This window comes from Microtus oregoni, unplaced genomic scaffold (genome assembly GCF_018167655.1).
Source record: "Microtus oregoni isolate MIOR12 unplaced genomic scaffold, Mior012 000001F_ref0000356, whole genome shotgun sequence".
Taxonomy (NCBI): domain Eukaryota; kingdom Metazoa; phylum Chordata; class Mammalia; order Rodentia; family Cricetidae; genus Microtus; species Microtus oregoni.
Window position 1 is genome coordinate 2,951,492 of NW_024543060.1, and position 18,173 is coordinate 2,969,664.

At 45.7% G+C, this 18,173-nt stretch overlaps 1 protein-coding gene across 3 annotated transcripts in view; it reads right to left on the bottom strand.

Moving 5' to 3' along the window:
- Gata4 (GATA binding protein 4) overlaps positions 1-18,173 on the bottom strand; it is a 69,140-nt gene that overhangs the window by 20,035 nt on the left and 30,932 nt on the right. The gene's annotated exons all lie outside the window — the stretch shown is intronic.

The window sequence follows — 18,173 nt, forward strand, 5'->3', positions numbered from 1 at the left end:
TTTACTGAGTTGACAATCTTTCAACTAAGAAACCAAGGCATCAACATTTCATTTCCAAACACATTTGCTTCGTCAACAAGGAGACTAGACCAGCTGGAGGTGGGGGAGATGGGCTCTCAGCCTTGCCCCTCGGTGCCTCCTGCATTTCTATTACATTTGGCAGAAAATCCCAGCACGCTAAATTGGCTGATGATGAAACTTTTTCCTTATTTGTTTTAACTGATGGAGTGGCCTTGAGGAAGGAAGCAGAAGGCAAACCCTTGTTCTGGCACCTCCCAGCAAGACTCACTCCAGTTCTGTCACCTGCTATCCCTCTGTAGTCCGCTCCTGTGTCCTTCATGGGTGCAAATGGCAGTTGGTCACTTTTATCTCGAATCGCCTATTTTATCCTTGATAAATATCACTCTATCATAAATATACTTGATAGAATAGCATTTAGCTCTCTTGGCTGTGTGTTACTTCCCCCATGTTTGGGAGAAAGCGTCTGACATAAACAACGTAAGGAGAGATCGTGCTCTTTGAATTACTCTTCGAGAGGATATTGTCCATCGTGGGGCAAGGCCTGGAGGCTGGGGTTCCACCTACGGTGGCAGGAGTCTGTGGCAGTTGTTTCTTACATACGGTAGGCAGAGATGGGTGCTGACATCCATCCTGCCTTGCCTTTGCCTGTTTTCCTTTTAATTTGGTCCCAGACTCCAGCTCATGGGATAGCACTACCCACACTTTTCTTCCTAAATCAAATTTTTCTGGGGACACATCCACAGACATACTCAGAGGTGTGTCTCCAGTGACCTAGGGATTTTTCTAAAATGACGTTACTTTTTAAAAAATTGTTTAATTCTTTACCCCTGCCCTTCTCTCTGTGTGTGTCTATGAGCGTGTGAGCACAGGTGCACTTGGAAGTCAGAAGCATTGAACCCCCTGGAACTGGAGCTGTGAGCCTCCTGACACAGGTGACAGAAACGAAACATGGGTTCTTTGGAAAAGCAGGTCACACTCTGAGCCATCTCTCCAGCCTCCCCTAGGCATAGCTTAACCCAATCAAACTGTCAATCAAAATTAACAGTCACTCTTTTCTCCCAAATCAGATATTGGTGCAAAACTAAATCATAACTATATAGATATTGAATATACTTCATGCTTTGATTAGATTTATTTTCTTTCTCCTTTATTTGTCTTTAGCCTCAGAATTCTTCAGCCCAGCCAACATCTACAAGTCATATACAAAGCAGATGGAGGGAGGCCTCTGCATCGTGCTGTGGGAGGAAGGCTCTCCGGTCCACTACACCACGCTCTGGGCGGGCACACAGACCTCATCCAGCTCAGCCCTGTGCACTCTCTGAGGTTAGGAGCCTGGGCGTCCTACTGAGCTCAATCCGTCCCTTTACATCCTAGGGAAAGTGTGGAGCAGTTACAGCTACAGAAGGCGCTGGGACTGTGTTTAGGCAGGCAGAGGGCTTGCCTGGTTCATTGGGTTGAATCCCCAGCACCACATTTAAAAGGGGGGAAGGGCATGGTATCTTATTCATATAACCAGCACTTGAAAGGCTGTCAGGAGAATCAGAATTTCAAGGTCATCCTTGGCTACTTAGCAAGTTCCAGGCCAGTCTGGGATACATGAGACCCTGCCTCAAAAAAAAAAAAAAAAAAAAACAAAAAACAAAAACAAAAACAAAAAAAAACAAAACAAAACAAAAACAAAGTAACTATGTAGACCAATTGAGATCTGGAGTAGAGTTCTACCAGATCCTCACTCTCCACCTTTGCGGAAGGAAAGAACTGTTGTTGGGGAGAGAAGTCATTGCTCTCCACAAATGACACTTTCCCCATTCTCTACCTTTTTTTATTTTTAATTATGGTTAAAAAAATACATAAAATTTATCATGTCAGGCATTATGAAAGGCATAGTTCAATAGAATTTAACATATTTACACCATTGTGCAATCAATCTCCAGAGATTTTAAAAACATTTTTTTTCAGAGCCACAATTCTGTACATTTAACTCCCCCTTCCCTCAGGAATCCCCAGTCTCTGCTTCTGGGACTTAACTTCTCCATGTCTCATACAAAGGAAATTTTACAACGTTTGGTTCTTTAGTGATTGGCTTATTTCACTTAACACGGTGTCCTTGGGATTTATCCCTGGTGTGGCCTATTCCAGAATGTTCTTCCTTTCTAAGGCTGAATGTGTTCAATATGCATCTGTTACCCACCCACTCTGTCCCCTTCGTAGACACTAGGTCACTGCCACCTTTGGGCAGTGATGTTTCTTTCCCCTTAGTCCTGTGTTTATAAGTCAGCCAAATCTGCTGACACAGGCAATGGGAAGTTAGGCTGCTCAGTCCTGGCAGATATTCTTGTGTTAGCGGGGGGGTCCTATAACTGTCATTTCTTTATCTATCCTTGGACATGGCAGCTCCTGCCCACAGGAGTCACTGAAAAAAGATGCCATGAGGAAGTAAGGAACAGTGAGTGCTGGGGTCTAATGTCTCCACATGTCACGGCTTCCCCAAGGCATTAGACCAGGCCTGGGGACACGGGCAGTATCCATCTCTGTTGCTTCTGCCTACCTGCAATCTTCAACCCTTTAAGACGGTCAGACAAAAATCCTGCTCCTGAGAGCAAGCGCCCACACAAGTGTCATTCACTTTTCTCATTGTCTAGTTGAAGGTGACCTTGAATTTCTGATCCTCTTGCCTCCATATCCCAAGCAGGATTACAGGTGTGTGTTCCCATGCACAGTTTATGTAGTGATAGGCTTTATATATGCCAAGTAAGCACACTACCAACTGAGCTAGGACCCAGGCTCTATTCCTCCTCCACAGCCTATAATCATTATTACATCCCAAGACTACACTCCATCCTTAGCTTTATGATTCCAGACCCAGAAAGGCCCACATACCTAGGAGGCACCGTCGGGTCATTTTCACCAAGAACCAGAAGCCTAGGCTGGCCTGCCTACTTCCTTCAAGACAGGCAGCAAGCCCTGCTCTGTTTCTCTGATTGGGATGGAGTCCAGGGCCTCGTGCACGCTAGGCAAGAGCTTTTCAACCGAGCCACACCTCTAGTTTTAGATGTGAAAACCAGAGGGAGGACCTTGCAAAGAATGAAGGCAGGATTTCAAATCAGGTGTCGTTCTCCAGACTGGCTTCCTATTCGCAAGACCCTGGCTCTCATTTTTCACCTGCCAAGTCACAGAAAGCTGCAAGTCCCAGTAAGGAGCATAAGCAAAAGTTCTGAAAATGAGAACAGAAAGTTTGACAACAAGGACTCCCCTCTTCATGCGCACAGCTGGTTACATTGTCCATGTGGCCAGCTCTCCCCTTCTTCCTCTCCTCACCGCCATCCCTCTGTTCTGTCCGGGGAACAGGTCTCTATTATTAATGCCATTTCTGGAGGCGTGTTTATACAGGGCAGGAAACTTAATATCAACATTCCCCGAAGGAAAGTGTCCTGTCACTTCTGTGAAGCACTTGCAGGCGGGCAGAGCTCTCCTCCAAAGTCAACAGACACTTACAGGCTTTAAACAGAGTCTGACTGGGAATTTGGGTCTACAGAGGATTTCGGAGCTCCTCAGCCCTTTGTTATGAAGAGGCTGAGAGACAGGCCCTGGTACCCGCAACTCCCTCCCCTCACCTCTCCAAGGAGGAACCCGGATTCCACTCAGCAGAGGAAGTTGGGAAAGAATAGACTCAGCCCCCAGCAATGTGAAATGACAAACTGCAGGCCCAAACCCCAGGTCTTGATACAGGTGGCACCCTGTGAAACCTAAAAGGGCACCGCTGCCCTCCTCGCCCCACCCCAGAACACTATGGGACCAAGTATGAACCCAGGTATGGTTTTCAAGGCATAATTTGGAGAGGGCACTTGAGTTTACTAAGATTTTAGACACAAAAATGAAGTGTTAATTCTTGCTCTACAGTCCAGTGAAAACCAGAAAAAAACAGCAGGGAGATTTGGCTTAGCTGTTGGATTGTTTGTCTAAGATACATGAAACCCTTTGTTCATGAAACCCCAGCACAGCGATAATTGGGCATGGTACACACTTACAATCCCAGGGGAAATCAGAGATTCAAGGCCATCGTCCGTTACATAGCATGTTTGTTCAAGCAAGGGCTATCTCAAAAACAACAAAAAACAAGCAAACAAGCCAAACCCAGTAAGTAAGTAGCATGAGGTATAGAGAGACAGAGCACGGGCCATGTACTAATTCTTGAGAACGCTACCTGGGTACATCACACACACACACACACACACACACACACACACACAGAGAGAGAGAGAGAGAGAGAGAGAGAGAGAGAGAGTCCTGTGTACATTTTCTAATTTGCCGTCTCACCTGCCCTGCATTCATAAAGCCTGAGTTTCCTCTGTCTGATTTTGAAGGTCCTCTTCCATCTAGTACCACCATGGCTACCTTGCTACCCCTATCAGGGAGCGTGAGAACATGTGTGATGAGAACCATAATGCCCAGGTAGGGTTGCCCATTGAGGGAGAGAGACGGGTGCGGCTACATGTGAGCGGCTCATATGGTTACAAAGGACCCCAAAGCCAAAAGCTAGGAACACTTGAGGCAAATCAGGGATGCAGCTCAGATGTGGAGCGCTTGCTTGCTACACACAAGGCGCTGGGTCCTGTCTCCAGCACTGTAAAGGAAAACTAACTAAATGAAAGTGAGGGAAAGAATGAATGGAACCAGGCAGATGCGATTGGGAGCTCCCCCAGTGGAGCTAACATTGTCATGAGAGTGTTTGGGTGCTAATGAACCCTTAGGCTGTAGTTCTCAAGAGTGGAATTCTGGAGCCCCTAAGATGGCTCATCAAATAAAAGGCACTTCTTTTAAAAGGCCCGAGGACCCGAGTTCAATTTCCAGAACCCACATGGTAGAAAGAAAGAACCGACTGCAACAAGTTGTCCTGACTTCTACACTCACTGTGGCGCGCGTGCGCGCGCGCGCACACACACACAGTACTTAAAGACTTTTAAATGAGACTTTTCGTATGAATATAAGAATTTTAGGTGTTAGCACCCATGAAAGATGTAATGTGGTGCAGATGCTGTGGGAAATAGGCTGTTCCTCAGAAACACACGGAACTGCTACATGCTATTAAATAGAAGTGAGGGCTCGAACAGACTACATACTCCTATAGAAATAGGAGCATCGTTTACGATATCCAGAAGGCAGAAGCAGTTCAAGAGCCCACCCAGGGATGGCTGGATACACAAAAGGTGACCTGTACACACATGGGCATAGTATGCAGCCTTGAAAAAGGAGAAAATGCAGAGTCATGCTGCAAATCAATGGCGTATTGAGAGCACTGTGCTGGTGAAATAAGCCTGCCCCAAACGGGTATATGCGGTATGAATGTACTTTCATGCGATACCAGGAGCAGTTCATACAGACAGGAAGTAGACTGGGGTCTGAGATAGGAAAATTTGCCACTGAACTAGGAATTCCCTTGGAGAAGATAAAAACTTAAAATGGATGCGAGTGGCAAATGTCCATGTGTTTGGGAGACATTCACTGTGTTTATTTTATTTATTATGACCTTAAACTTCTGATCCCCCTGCCTCTACCTCCAGAGTACTAAGGGTGCTTGCATTACCATGCCTGGGTTACACAGTGATGGGGATTAAACCCAGAACTTCGCAGGTAAACACTCTACCAACTGATCCATACCCTTAGCCCTGAACTTTGAGTTATGCATACTTGACCACAATTTTTAAGAGAGAGAGAGAGAGAGAGAGAGAGAGACCCACGAAATGCAGCAGACAGCCAGGTGTGGTGGTGTGCACCTTTAATCCCAGCACTAGGGAAAAAAGGATCTCTCTGAGTTTGAACTCAGAGTGAGCTTCAGGATAGTCAGGGCTACATAGGGGAACCCTGTCTCGAAAAACAATAAGAATAACAGCAAAGAAATGTAACAAACATTCTTCACTGAACTTCTCAACCTGAACTGAAAACACTGGTGTGAAAGTATAAACGCACAGGCTGTTTCATCCTCTCTTCTGAGAGGAACGGCTTGTTTCTTTGCCTGTTAGATGACCAACCCAATCCTAACAAGCAAGGCCAGCTGAACTGGCTCCAACTGGTCCCCAGCACTGTCTCAGAGGAGAAAACCTCAGTTGTCTGGGAGGAAGACACGCGTCAGTGAAGTTTGGAACTTTCTGTAGCACAATGCAAAAAATTATTAACGTGAAATTTCATCAAAAGACTCAGGAGCCAATCTGAACCAGTTCTGACTGGCAAAGGGGGCACACGCTGAGCAACAATCAGGACAGGTGACCAAAACACACCTGAGACACGTAAATGCTAGAAGATTAAAAACTAGGTTTTTTTTTAATTTAATAATCTCTGAAGGATGCTAGGGGGAGTTTATTACTTTGGAATAAATGGAGAAGTAAAGTAGAAATCGTTTATTCTACTTCTCCCTGCCAAACTCCACTCCAGGCAGTCATTTTCTTTGTCATGAAGAATTTCAGGTAACAAATGAGGAGGGAAAGACAGCAGGGACTGATCAGCCTGCAATCCTAGCTACTTAGGAGGCTGAGACAAAAGGATCCAAGTTCTAGACCGGACAGGATAGCCTAGTGAGAATTGAGACCAAAATTATAGTGATGTTTTAAAGAGAGTTTCAGAATCATGCAGGAAGGCAGCTAACCAGGGCCCTTCAGCTTCACCCTTAAGCCTTCTAGTACGCAGGGACTTTGGTAAATGCACCCCACAAGATGCATTGATACTTGCATAAATACAGGTCAAGGTTATCAGTATAGACCTGTCACATCCCAGCTACTGGGGAAGCTGAGGCAGGAAGACTGCAACTCCCTGGCTTGTCTAGGCTACCAAATAACTTGAAGGGCAGCCTGGACAATTTGTTGGGACTCTGCATCAAAATTAAAAAGAATTAAGATGGAGATGTTGGAGGTGTGACCAAGTAGTTGAGTTCTTTCTTAGCGTGCGCAAGCCCTGGACTCTATCTTTGCATCACAAAGCAAACGAGTATTTCTCCCAGGAAACTGCTCCTATTGCTATTTAAAGCTACTCCCACCTGCTACCCCATTACAGAAAACACAGGTGGGTGGAGTCAGGACAAGGGCAAGGATGTGGGTGCTTCAGAGACTGTCTCCCTTTCTTGCATCTCAGTGTTGGGTAGAGGATTAGGGGCTGAAACTCATTGACTTGCGACTTGGTTCCCTTTTGTGATTCTTTAGCCTTAACAACAGGCCACTGTGCGCTGCCCCAGTGTTGAAACCACGCGGTTGCCTTTGCCCTTCAGCTTTAGAATAGTAGCTTCCAAGAATGCGGGAGCAGAAGGCTCCATTGACGCTGAGGCTTCACTGAAGCCTACCTCAGTGGGTTGCGGGTGCAGAATGCAGAGAGGCGGCTACCACTCTGCAGAGCGGAGGTATAAAAGAAGGCAGGAGTCACAATTCTGATCCTTTCATCATCAAAACCAAAGTGCTCAGTCTCAAGGGTCCCTCAAGCGCTGCTTGGCTGCCAGGTCTATCGACGCCATCCCCAGGCCATCGGCGTCTCCACTTGTACGAGGCCTCTGTTTGTGATCCAACCTTTACCAGAGACTGCCTGACACCAACCAGCCTTAGCCAGTACTGACCTTCTCTGTCCAACACCTATCTGGCTTGTAGGACTCCACAGGCTCCCTTCTCTGGCAAGCCTGGCGGTTACTTGTGTACCACGACAGGTGGTGGTATTACCTGGGCTCCTGCAGAATGGAAATTTCCCTTTGACAGCTCTTGGATTGCGCCCTCGCCTGTTAGCTCCCTTCCACACTCTGGGCTGCTGTCATTTAGAGGTCTTCTTGCTCAAGTTTTTTATCTCCAAAGCCCAGCTGTGAGGCTCACTGAAAGTGTGCAGAGATACTTCTCAGCCTGGTGGCCGAGGAAGAAAGGAGGTCTACCTTCTATGAATCTCTGGAGCTTCCTAGAAACTCTCACAGTGGATGGGTTCATTACCAAACCAAAGCAACAATACATTGACACCGAGGTCACCACCCACATCTTCCCCAAGCTCATTTTACATTTCAGTGGCTCGTGCTGCCCTGTTATGCATAAGAAAAAAAAAACTGAATTGTGATATCTAACACGTGATTTCAAATATACTGTTGTTCAGTGAGCAAGGCAGTCATGGAAGCCTTGACCCTCCAGTGGAATGCTCATTTGCTGTCGTGGAGGTCAGTGATATGGGACCTGTGGTCTGCACTGACATGGTCTCAGTTATTCATATGAGGCGTGTTGAACTTTCAAAGTCTCCCTTGGAGCTGGAGAGATGGCTCAGTGGTTAAGAGCACACACTGCTTTTGCAAAGGACCCTTATCAATTGGCTCACAACTCCCTGTAACTCCACCGCCAGGGGATCTACACTTTCTCCTGGATGCTACACTCACACTGACATGCACATCTACATGTACAATTAAAAATTGAATTAAAAAAATTGAATTAAATATTAAAATGTCTTCTACGGGTTCTAAGACAGCTCCTCGCACCATTTCTTTGCCTGATTACCTTATTTACCCACAAGCAAAGAGAAGCTTCAGAAGGGGGTCCAAAGTCACCCAGCAGGAAAACAAGTGGGGACCCACACACCAGCAGGGCAGATCCATAAATCCGGGTCATCAGTGCCATGAACCCATGAACTGTCACCTCCCTGTAACTGCTGCTCTCCGAAAGCCCTTTTTAGATGCAAGCTGACAACTAGGGCTCACATTTCCCAGCCAATGGAGCCTCATACAAGAAGGGACTTCATTTCGAAGGGTCCAATTAAGAACTTAAGTAAGCTGCAAGGATAGCTGGGTTAGGAGATGTGCTTTGCAGGCTCAAGTCCCTAGCACAAAAATAATTAACAAATACAGCAACTCTGACTTAGCTTTACACTGGCCAGCCCTCGTCAACTTTAAGAGTGACATCTCTTTAAGTAAACGTTCTTGCATTTGATGGCTCTTAGTGCCAGTTCTTGGAACCAGCTCTCTTACTTTGCTTTATTGAGGGTCCGTCCAGTCCTTGGGAGCCAGTCTGGTTCCCTAATCTTAAAGAAACTCTCCAGTGCAGAGTGACTTTAAACAGTAGCTTTTACGGTGATTTAAAAATAGAAATAGCCATGCTTAGATCTATATACAGCAACTAAAAAGCCGGGGATCGCTGCCTGGCACTGGCTCGCTTGGTGTGGTAAGATTTCTGATGGTTTGCACGCTGAAAGTTTTTCATTTTGCCATATTCTCATAAATTAAGCTTTACAGAAGAAAGATAATTGAAGTTTTCCTGAGACAGAAAAAAAAATTATGTGTGTTTTTCTAAAGCCATCATCACCTGGAAAACGTCTCCCCCCCCCCTTTTTTTTTCCAGATCAGCGGAATTCTCCTGCTAACTGTGCAATCATGGGAACCACATTCTTCATGCAGGGTCAAGTTAAGTTCTTACAAGCTAGGGAAAGGTTGTATTTGTTGTTTGTCTTTCCGCCCACTCAATTTTGAGGGGCGACTTGTATTATTACCTCTCTTCGCCCAGCTTGATTTATGATCTTGGAAGTCAGGTCATTGTTTCCCAGGTCAAAGAAAGAAAGACGAGGGGGTGGTCTCCTGGAGCTGATACCCGATAAAATATCTGAAAAGGTCCTGTAGACCTTGACAGAGACACACAGCTATTTCAGTCTAATCTTATAAAGCAATCAGAAAACTTTATCAGAGGAAAATGTAGCCTGCCAGGTCCCAGCTCAATGGATGAGCCTTTTTTATCTGAAATGACAGACTTCATGCGATAGGGAAAGCTGCAGATAAGAACCAAATTGAATTGTCCCAAATCAGATCCGATTGTCTGCTCGGTTTCAAACTGCCACACCTGCTCCCATGGGTCAATGACCACCTCTTGGCATGGTCCCTGAGGGGTCTGAAAACATTGCAAAGTGCTGAACTTTGAGACTTCTGCGTTTATCCTGCGATTATAATTAACCTGCTCACCAGTTGCTATCGATCAGTTCAGAGTGGATCTCTGGAAGCAGAACTGGAAATTTAAGTGGGGAGAAAAAGGAAGCTAAGTTTATCCGCAGTTGGGAGACCCTGCAGGACATAGTGCATAACCTATAAAATTTCCCACCCATTCTGGACATGTGATTTCTTCATCTCTCATACAAAATAAAAATAAAAAATAAGGCCGTTCAACCTAGAGTAAAAGACAGCCACGACTACCACTGGGAGAGGCATTTTTATAGCTGTGAGCACAGACTGGTTTACCTGCCTAGATTAGACTTGTGGCAAAGGATAGTTTAAACACAGTAAAGGCATGTATTGGGCGCCTGCAAAAATGCCAAAAGTCAGAAAACCAAATGCTCTTCAGTGAGATAAGAAGTTTGAATATCCTGGTCCAATTCTGATTAGAGAGTAGCAATAGATAAAACCGCAGGCCACCTGCCAGCCCCAAGAAAGCCGGCACTGGCAGCTGGGCTCCATGCAGAACAGCCTTTCCCAACTTCCTTCCCAGTCTGCATCCATGTCCCACATGGCCTTTATTAGAAACAGACCCATTCAGCTTTCCCTCTCCTCCTCCGCCTACCACAGATACATCTGAGATGGCCAGTGCAGATGGGGAAGAGGCAACAGATTTCTCTAGAAAGTCCTTTCTGAGCCATAGGGGTTTGGATTTTCCTAAACAGGCCCTCTGAAGTTAGGAGAACATCTAGCTCTGAATTTGGGGACTGTCATGATCTGCAGACCAACTTCAGGAAGATGAGAAGGATATGCAAGCCTGGGGTTCCTATTGTCAGCTCTGTAGGTGGGAATAGGCAGGATGGAGACTCAGGAAGAGTCAGGCCCTGCAGAGACAATAGTCCCCTGGAAGTAAGGAGGCCTAACTGGGCAGCTACCCTGTAGAAGGGAGACCTTCAGCTGCCATGAATCTAGTAGTTCCCAGTGTGTGTGAAGAGGAAGTCTTCCTAGAGAGGTTTCTCTTTGCCCTAAGCAAGAGCTCCTGCTTGCTCCTGCAGTAGGGAGCACAAGACTTCCTGAGCATAACAAAGACCAGTACACCCACCCCAGGAGATACAGGCTGCAGCAGCCTGCCAACTCTCTACTCACCAGTGGTCTGTGTGAAGCAGCGTAAGGCTACTATCTCTAAAAGGTTGCTAGCATATGCACGCCTGCAGACCAAGACTATAAATTTATTTTACATAGATTATAACAGACTAGAGGTTAATTCCTAGTATCCCTGGTTATATTATCTTTCTGTTTGCTTCAGAAGGTGACAACAGAGCAGCTGTCTAGATAGCCAATAAAATCTGAGTAATCTGTTCGGAGAATGCTCCACGAGGCCTCGTCCTGATCTACCAAAGGTCAACCAGGGCCCTGGAAGTTCTCATAGCAACAGGCCAGACCAAAAGAATCAAGCTTCTAGAAAGGCAAGGAAATCTCCACAGCCCTCCCTCCCTCCTTTCTTCTCTTTTATCTTCCCTTTCTCCCTGTCGATCTCTATCTATCTTCTATCTATCTATCTGTCTGTCTGTCTATCTATCTATCTATCTATCTATCCATCTATCTCTTTATCTATTTTTTTTCTCAGTCAGAAGCAGCAACAACCTTTGCAGTGGCTTCTTTTCTAAATCTAGCACAGCTCCTTAAGTGTGAAGTGAGTGCATGTGTGTGTGTGTGTGTGTGTGTGAGAGAGAGAGAGAGAGAGACAGACAGACAGACAGACAGACAGATAGAGAGATCAGAGGGTGACTTCTGGTGTCTGCCTCAGACACTCTTGACCTTATTTTTTTTTTTTAATTACATTTAATTTATTTGGGGGAATGGGATGCACATGCCACGGTGTATATACGCAAGTCACAGGACAACATAGGGAAGCTGGTTCTCTCCTTACACCATGTGGATATCAGGCTTGGCAGGTAAGTGCCATCTTGCTGGCCCTCACTTTTGAGGGTCTGCTACTAAACCTGGAGTTCACTGATTTGACTAGACTGGCCAATGAATTACAGGGATCTACTTGTTCCCCCCATCTCCGCTGCCCCAGCAGCAGGGTTATAGACTTGCAATACCATACCCCCCTTTATGTGGGTATTGGGGATCTGAACGAGTAGGGTTCACTTGCTTGCACAGCAGAGCAGTCTCTCCAGCACCAACTCCAGCATTTTTAAAAGCTAGTTTATGTGACCAGTTTAAAAGGTTAGTGGTTTTCCAGCAGGTTCTGGTCCTAACATCACCTGAAGGAGGCTTGCCCACCAGAAGTGATCACTAACTGCCAGGTATAAGTGTTTGTGCCTCACTGCTGCTGACTTACCTCCTGCCACAGCAGGAGATAGATCTGTCCTCAGTAAAGGACCAATGTCAAAAGCCAGATTCAGGGTACAGGTTAAGGATATTGAAACAGGGCATGGGGAAATCCCAGGAGTTTGTAAATAAACGTCAGACCAAAAAAAAAAAATCGAATTCAACGTGCTTTTCCTATGTGTCTGCAAACACTCTTAAATTTTTTCCGTGAGTAATGTGTCTGTTTGTAAAAGCTCAACTGGTATAATTTTTTCTTCATTACTACTGGGTGGTGTGCATATGCCACGGTGTGTGTGGAGGTCTAAGGACGACCTTGAAATCACTTCTCTGCTTCCATCTTTGCATGTGTTCTGGGTATCAAACTTGGGTTGTCAGGACGGCACTGTCCAACAGCAAAGACATTTATCCACGGAGCAATCTTGCCCATCCAGATTAATAGCATTTAAAAGTGGATCACATCATTCCGTTTTTCAGAACTCAAAAGGCAACACTGCCATCCACAGCAAGAGAGCACCTGGCAGCAGGTGGAGGCCAGTCAGGTGTGCACCCGCATGTGACTGGGTAAACAAAATGTGGTGACAAAGTAAAACCCTCCTCCGCTGAGAGAAGGCAACTGCCATACGCTACGGCTTGGGTGACCCTTGAAGACGTGACGTTGAGCAAAATACACCCTACACAAAAGACAGAAGTGCAATGTAATTTGCTCATAGGACGTACGGAGAGCAATCAAATTCACAGCCATGGAAAGCAGAAAGAGGGGCACTAGTGGCTAGGGAAATAAAGAATGAGGAACGGTTGCCATTCCGTAAGATGGAAAACATCCTCAAGATCCGTGGCACAGCAGTGCTGAGACCTAACACTGAACTGCATGTGAAAACTTGCTATGGTGATAAAGGAAAGCATAGCAGGGCCGGTGAGATGCCTCCGTGGGTAAAGGCACTCTCCTCCAAACCTTGACAGCCTGAGCTGAATCCCCAGAACTCCCACAGTGGAAGGAGAAGACAGATTCCATAACAAGTTGGTGTTTGACCTTCATATGGGCATACACACAGGCCCAGACACGTAGACAGACAGGCAGACACACACACACACAGAGGGGAAGGGGGGACAGACATATGTATTATATGTGTGTATGAATAAATAGAATTCAAATGTTTAAAAATGACATCAAACCTAAGTTCCCCAGAGTTTAAATGCATTTTCAAATATTTTTAGTATATTTTATTTATTTACTAAATAAATATTTACGCATGTGTGTTTGTGCGTGTGCGTTCACGTATCACAGTGCATGTGTGGCAGTCAGAGAAGAATCTTCAGGGCTCAGTTCTCCCTTTTTACGATGGGGATCCAGAAATTAAACTTAGGTTGTCAGGCTTGAAGGCAAGCAAGCTCTTTTATCCACTGGGCCACTTTGCTAGACATAAGAATGTTTTTATTATTTGATAGAATTATGAAGCGCAAAAACGACTACCAAAATGGCTAAGCTGATCGAAAGGGTGTTTTCAGTTCTACTACATCCATGACTGTTGCCAAGTTCCTTCCCCAACTTCATCCTCTTCCTCCTACCCTTTGGACTCCCTATAGACAATCAATATTACAAATTCTTTACCTATGGCCTGAGGTGGGGCTCCCAGAGATAATTTGTATATTCTCAAATGAATACAATGTATTTTGCCATTTTTTTTTTGACACCAAGAATATAAGTGCTGCACACACCTCCAGCACTTCCAAATGGCTGGGAAGGGATCTTATGGGGTCCAATACCGACCGCCATCATCTTCTATGCACAGGTATGTGCGCAGCATATGAAGACAATCCCCTGATGGTGCACATTTATGTTACTTCCGGATTTTGTTATTGTGGATACCAATGTAGCGAATATGCACCCCAGAGTTAAGTGTTTGAAGTCAAAAGTTCAGTGTCAAAGCTATCTACTCTGTAATTTGGTTTACCGAGGACTCTCTACAAAGGTTATACCAAGGAACATTCCCACCCACAGGTATCAGAGTTCCTGTCCCCCATACCTCTCAGTGTGTTTGTTTTCTTGGTGCATTTAAAGAAGAAGAAGGGAGAAAAATAGCAGGGAGGGGAATAGAAGAAGGCGTTATCTGAAACTGTCTCCTGAACATCATTCCTCCAGCAAATGTGGCCTGACCTTTTCATGGGACACAATCCGGCAAACGACAAGTGTCACTGGAGGCAGAGACACACCCCAGGCTACTTTAACACACCTTCCTTATTTAATTGGTTCTCCACTTAGCAGCACAAACCAGCCCCCTCTCTGATTGACCTGCTCAGGGTGGTAACCGGAAAATTACACAACTTTGATTTTCTTGAAGACTGACAAATTGTTCTCAAACTGAACAGGCTACTTCAGAGATCACAGCGTTCCCCGTTTAAGCAAACCAGCTCTGAAAGCAACTGACCTGATTGATAAAGCAATCCCCCCAAAGACCTAGCAAACACTACAGCATATTCTGCTGACCTAAACCTTATGTGCCCCACCCACACAAGATGGAAGAACGCTTTTCACTTGTTTCAAAAGCACCAGGCAAAACACACATCTCTTTCCTCCTGTTAGTCTCATTGAACCCTCTCGCAACTCCATGGTTTTTAGATTCTTTAAGAATAGTAGGATTGCTTATGTCTCTAAGACACACAAGAATTACTCTTCCTTTAGAAAGTTCTATTTTTTAGATATCCCAGTAACAGCTACAAGCATAGCATGTCTTTCAAGGTCTATTTACGTCTAATTTCTCTTTCGATCTCTTTTTTTGGCTTTAAGTCTATACAAATCTTAACGGGCACAAAAATCTATTAGACTGTGATATGTTGTACACACAATAAAAATCTTCTATTTTAAGAATCTATCCCAGGATGGAGAGATGGGCCAGCAATTTAGAGTACTTGTTGCTCTTGCAGAGAACCTGGGTTTGAATCCAAGCACCCACATGGTGGCTCACAACCACCCTTAACTCTAGTTCCAGGGCATCTGATACCCTCTTCTAGCCTCTACCCTTCCTCACTTCTGGCACCAGGCAGAGCCAGCATTCTCCAGTGGTCCCAGGTTTTCAGAGTGCTCTCCCATCCTGCTCTCTTCTTGTCTGAGACTCCACTTGTATTTTTTTTCTTTTTTTTTTTTTTAAGCAGGGGATTGCTATGTAGCCGAGACTAGCCTTGAGTGCTCATTTCTCCTGCCTCAGCCTCCTGAGCTCTGGGGTCACAGGTGTGTGCCACCACACCCAGCTCTAGTCTGCCTCTTAAGGACACCGGTAGCCATTCTGTGTGGTTTGACCAGGGCAGGGCAGAGTCCTGGGGCAATTACCTCCCAGATCTTTACTCAAATATTTGCTACTAGTCCAGCATGTGCCAGGCACCTAGCTATGAGTAAGACTCTGTACCTGCCTCCGGAAGGCCACAGAATTCCATTATTGTGTCTAACTAATGCTTCCAACAAATTACTTTAGGGTCCTGGGTCTGTTGAACTTGGAATGAACTAAAGTTCACATATGTTACAGTGAGGGTGTAATAATCTCTTTCTTGCCAAGGTCGTCTTTTCACACGCCCCTGTTGGTGTTTTTATCCTTTTGACTTCTGCCTTCTTCTAAGAGCCAACACAAGAACTTGCTAGATGTTAAATGTTAATAGCAAAACAGTCCAATGTCATAGAAAAGAATAGTGGTATTTGCTTATTTCTCCTCCACACAAATTAAAACCATTTCAGACTTAGGAAGTAGTCTCTGAGATTTACCTGTGGAGGTGAATCTATTATTGAAGCAAAGGGCAAGCTGTACTGTATTGTTCCATGCTTCTACGTATGTGTCATGTTAGTGAGTGGACGGTCTCTCTCCCTTCCTTTTTTAAACTGCAGGTTCAGGCTCCTTTCCTGGCAAACGCCTGTTGAAGCGACAAGACCCAGGGCAGATGGTGCCACCTAGGTGAAGACTTCCAGGCTTTTAGGGAGAAGTTCCTTTCCCGCTTTCTCAGCTTTGCTCATAGCTCATCTCCCCCTTACCTTACCACATGGAGAGTCATTTCTACATTCTCACATCTACTTAGGGGAGCCAACCATCCCTGCTCAGCAGGGACTTTCACAGGCTTAATGCTAAAATTCTCAAGTCCTAGGAAGCCCTTTAGTCCTAGAAAAAGTAATAAAAAGCAACCATCATTTGTAAAAGATCAGTTACTAGACATCACACAGACCACCTAAGTCAGGACAGCTCTGAAGCCTGTTGAGCTGAACTGAAGTCACACCACAGAGCATGAGATGCGATGGACAGAGGTAGGCAGCTTGCCCAAAGCCACGTGATACTGAGGTTGGGGGCTCTACATGAGCTTGGTGGTCATGACATCCATCCAAAGAGGACCTCGCAATAGACATCAGAGAATTTGTTCTTTTCACCCTTCCATCACTTGGTACCATCAGCTAGTCGGATGATTGATTCTCACTAAGGCTACCAAGCATTTATTAATGTCCATGCACAGGCAAGGCATGTATATAAGTATATATAAGGCATATATATAAGTCATGTATATAAGTACATAAGGCATGTGGAGGGACAGTGGCTGGGACTGTCTCTCAGTGGTAGAGCCCTTGACAGGGACTCTGTTTGATCCTCTGTCTTGGGGTGGGGCTAAAGAAGAAAACATCTTCACAGAGAACACTTTTAACTGAAGTAATGCCATCAGATCGCCAGATCCTCTGGGGGCTGTGTGATGAAAAATGAGTGTATCTCCCAAATACATCCAAGGAAGACAAGGGGTTTTCAAACTGCCTGGGCCCCCCATGGCATGGCAATCCCAGAGCACCTCTTTAAATACTTAACTGAATGCAGTGGCTCCGTGGACTGCCTGGTACCACAGAGATGAGAGTCCAACACAAGCTCTCTGGGGAGAGGTGTCCCCTGTTGTTTTGTTGGCTGTGTGTGGACCCTGGAATTTGAGAAAGCTTCAGCCCCCAGGCTCACATGTACAGTCACACAATCTTACTTTGTTTTGCTTTTATAAACTGAACACCAGAATGTCTTCTTCATCTTTAGATAGGGACTTCACTCCTTGCTGTATCCAAACACCAAATTCTATCTCCAAGATTTTTTTTTTATTAGACTGGGTCTGCTGTGTAGCCCAGGCTATCCTCCTGGTTCTGGAATTACAGTCATGCGCCATTACACTCAGTTCATCGCTTCTTATTTTAAACTAGGGGTTGGGTTGAGGGGAACTTGGCCTCTCTAGGAATACGGGCCAAAGCCCCTGCAGGCCGGCTTCCAGCCTCCACCACGTGGAAGTAACCACCCTGCTCTGTCTCAAAGGTCTGAGCCCATACCCGTACTCTTATCCCCCTTCCTTAGCCTGCCATCTGCTTGGCCCTGCCTGCTGGGAGAGGAGGAGGGGATAGGACAGGACACTGGCAGCTACAAACCCAGCCCTGGCGCCACCTCCACCAGTTAATCAGTTTACCTGGGATGTATATTTGGCTAGACCCCCCTCCTGGGGACCTACCATGGCCACCCAGGGTCAGAGAATAACTTTAAACCTCTTCAAAGCCAGTCCCTCTACTCCGGAGACAACCTAGCACCGGGAGGGACAGGGGATAGACTTTACTCTTCAAAGTGACAGCAAACGCAAAAGGCTTTAGCACTTAGTAGGTAGTCAATAAATGTTAACTTTGTTTCTCAAGTCTGTGCTTCCTCCCTTCCCCAACAGCCAGTTTCATCCAAAGGCCGCCTCCAACCCTTCTGGAAATTCTACACGAATTTGGATAGTTTGCACTAGCCACTTTTCCTTCCCTCCCCCCCCCCTCCCGCCCCAGCCCAAGAGCCCAGGCTCTTCTGAAACGTCAGTGTGTTGATTGGATAAGAGGAGCAAGTTAGCAGTTCCTTCGGGTCTGACACTGAACGGG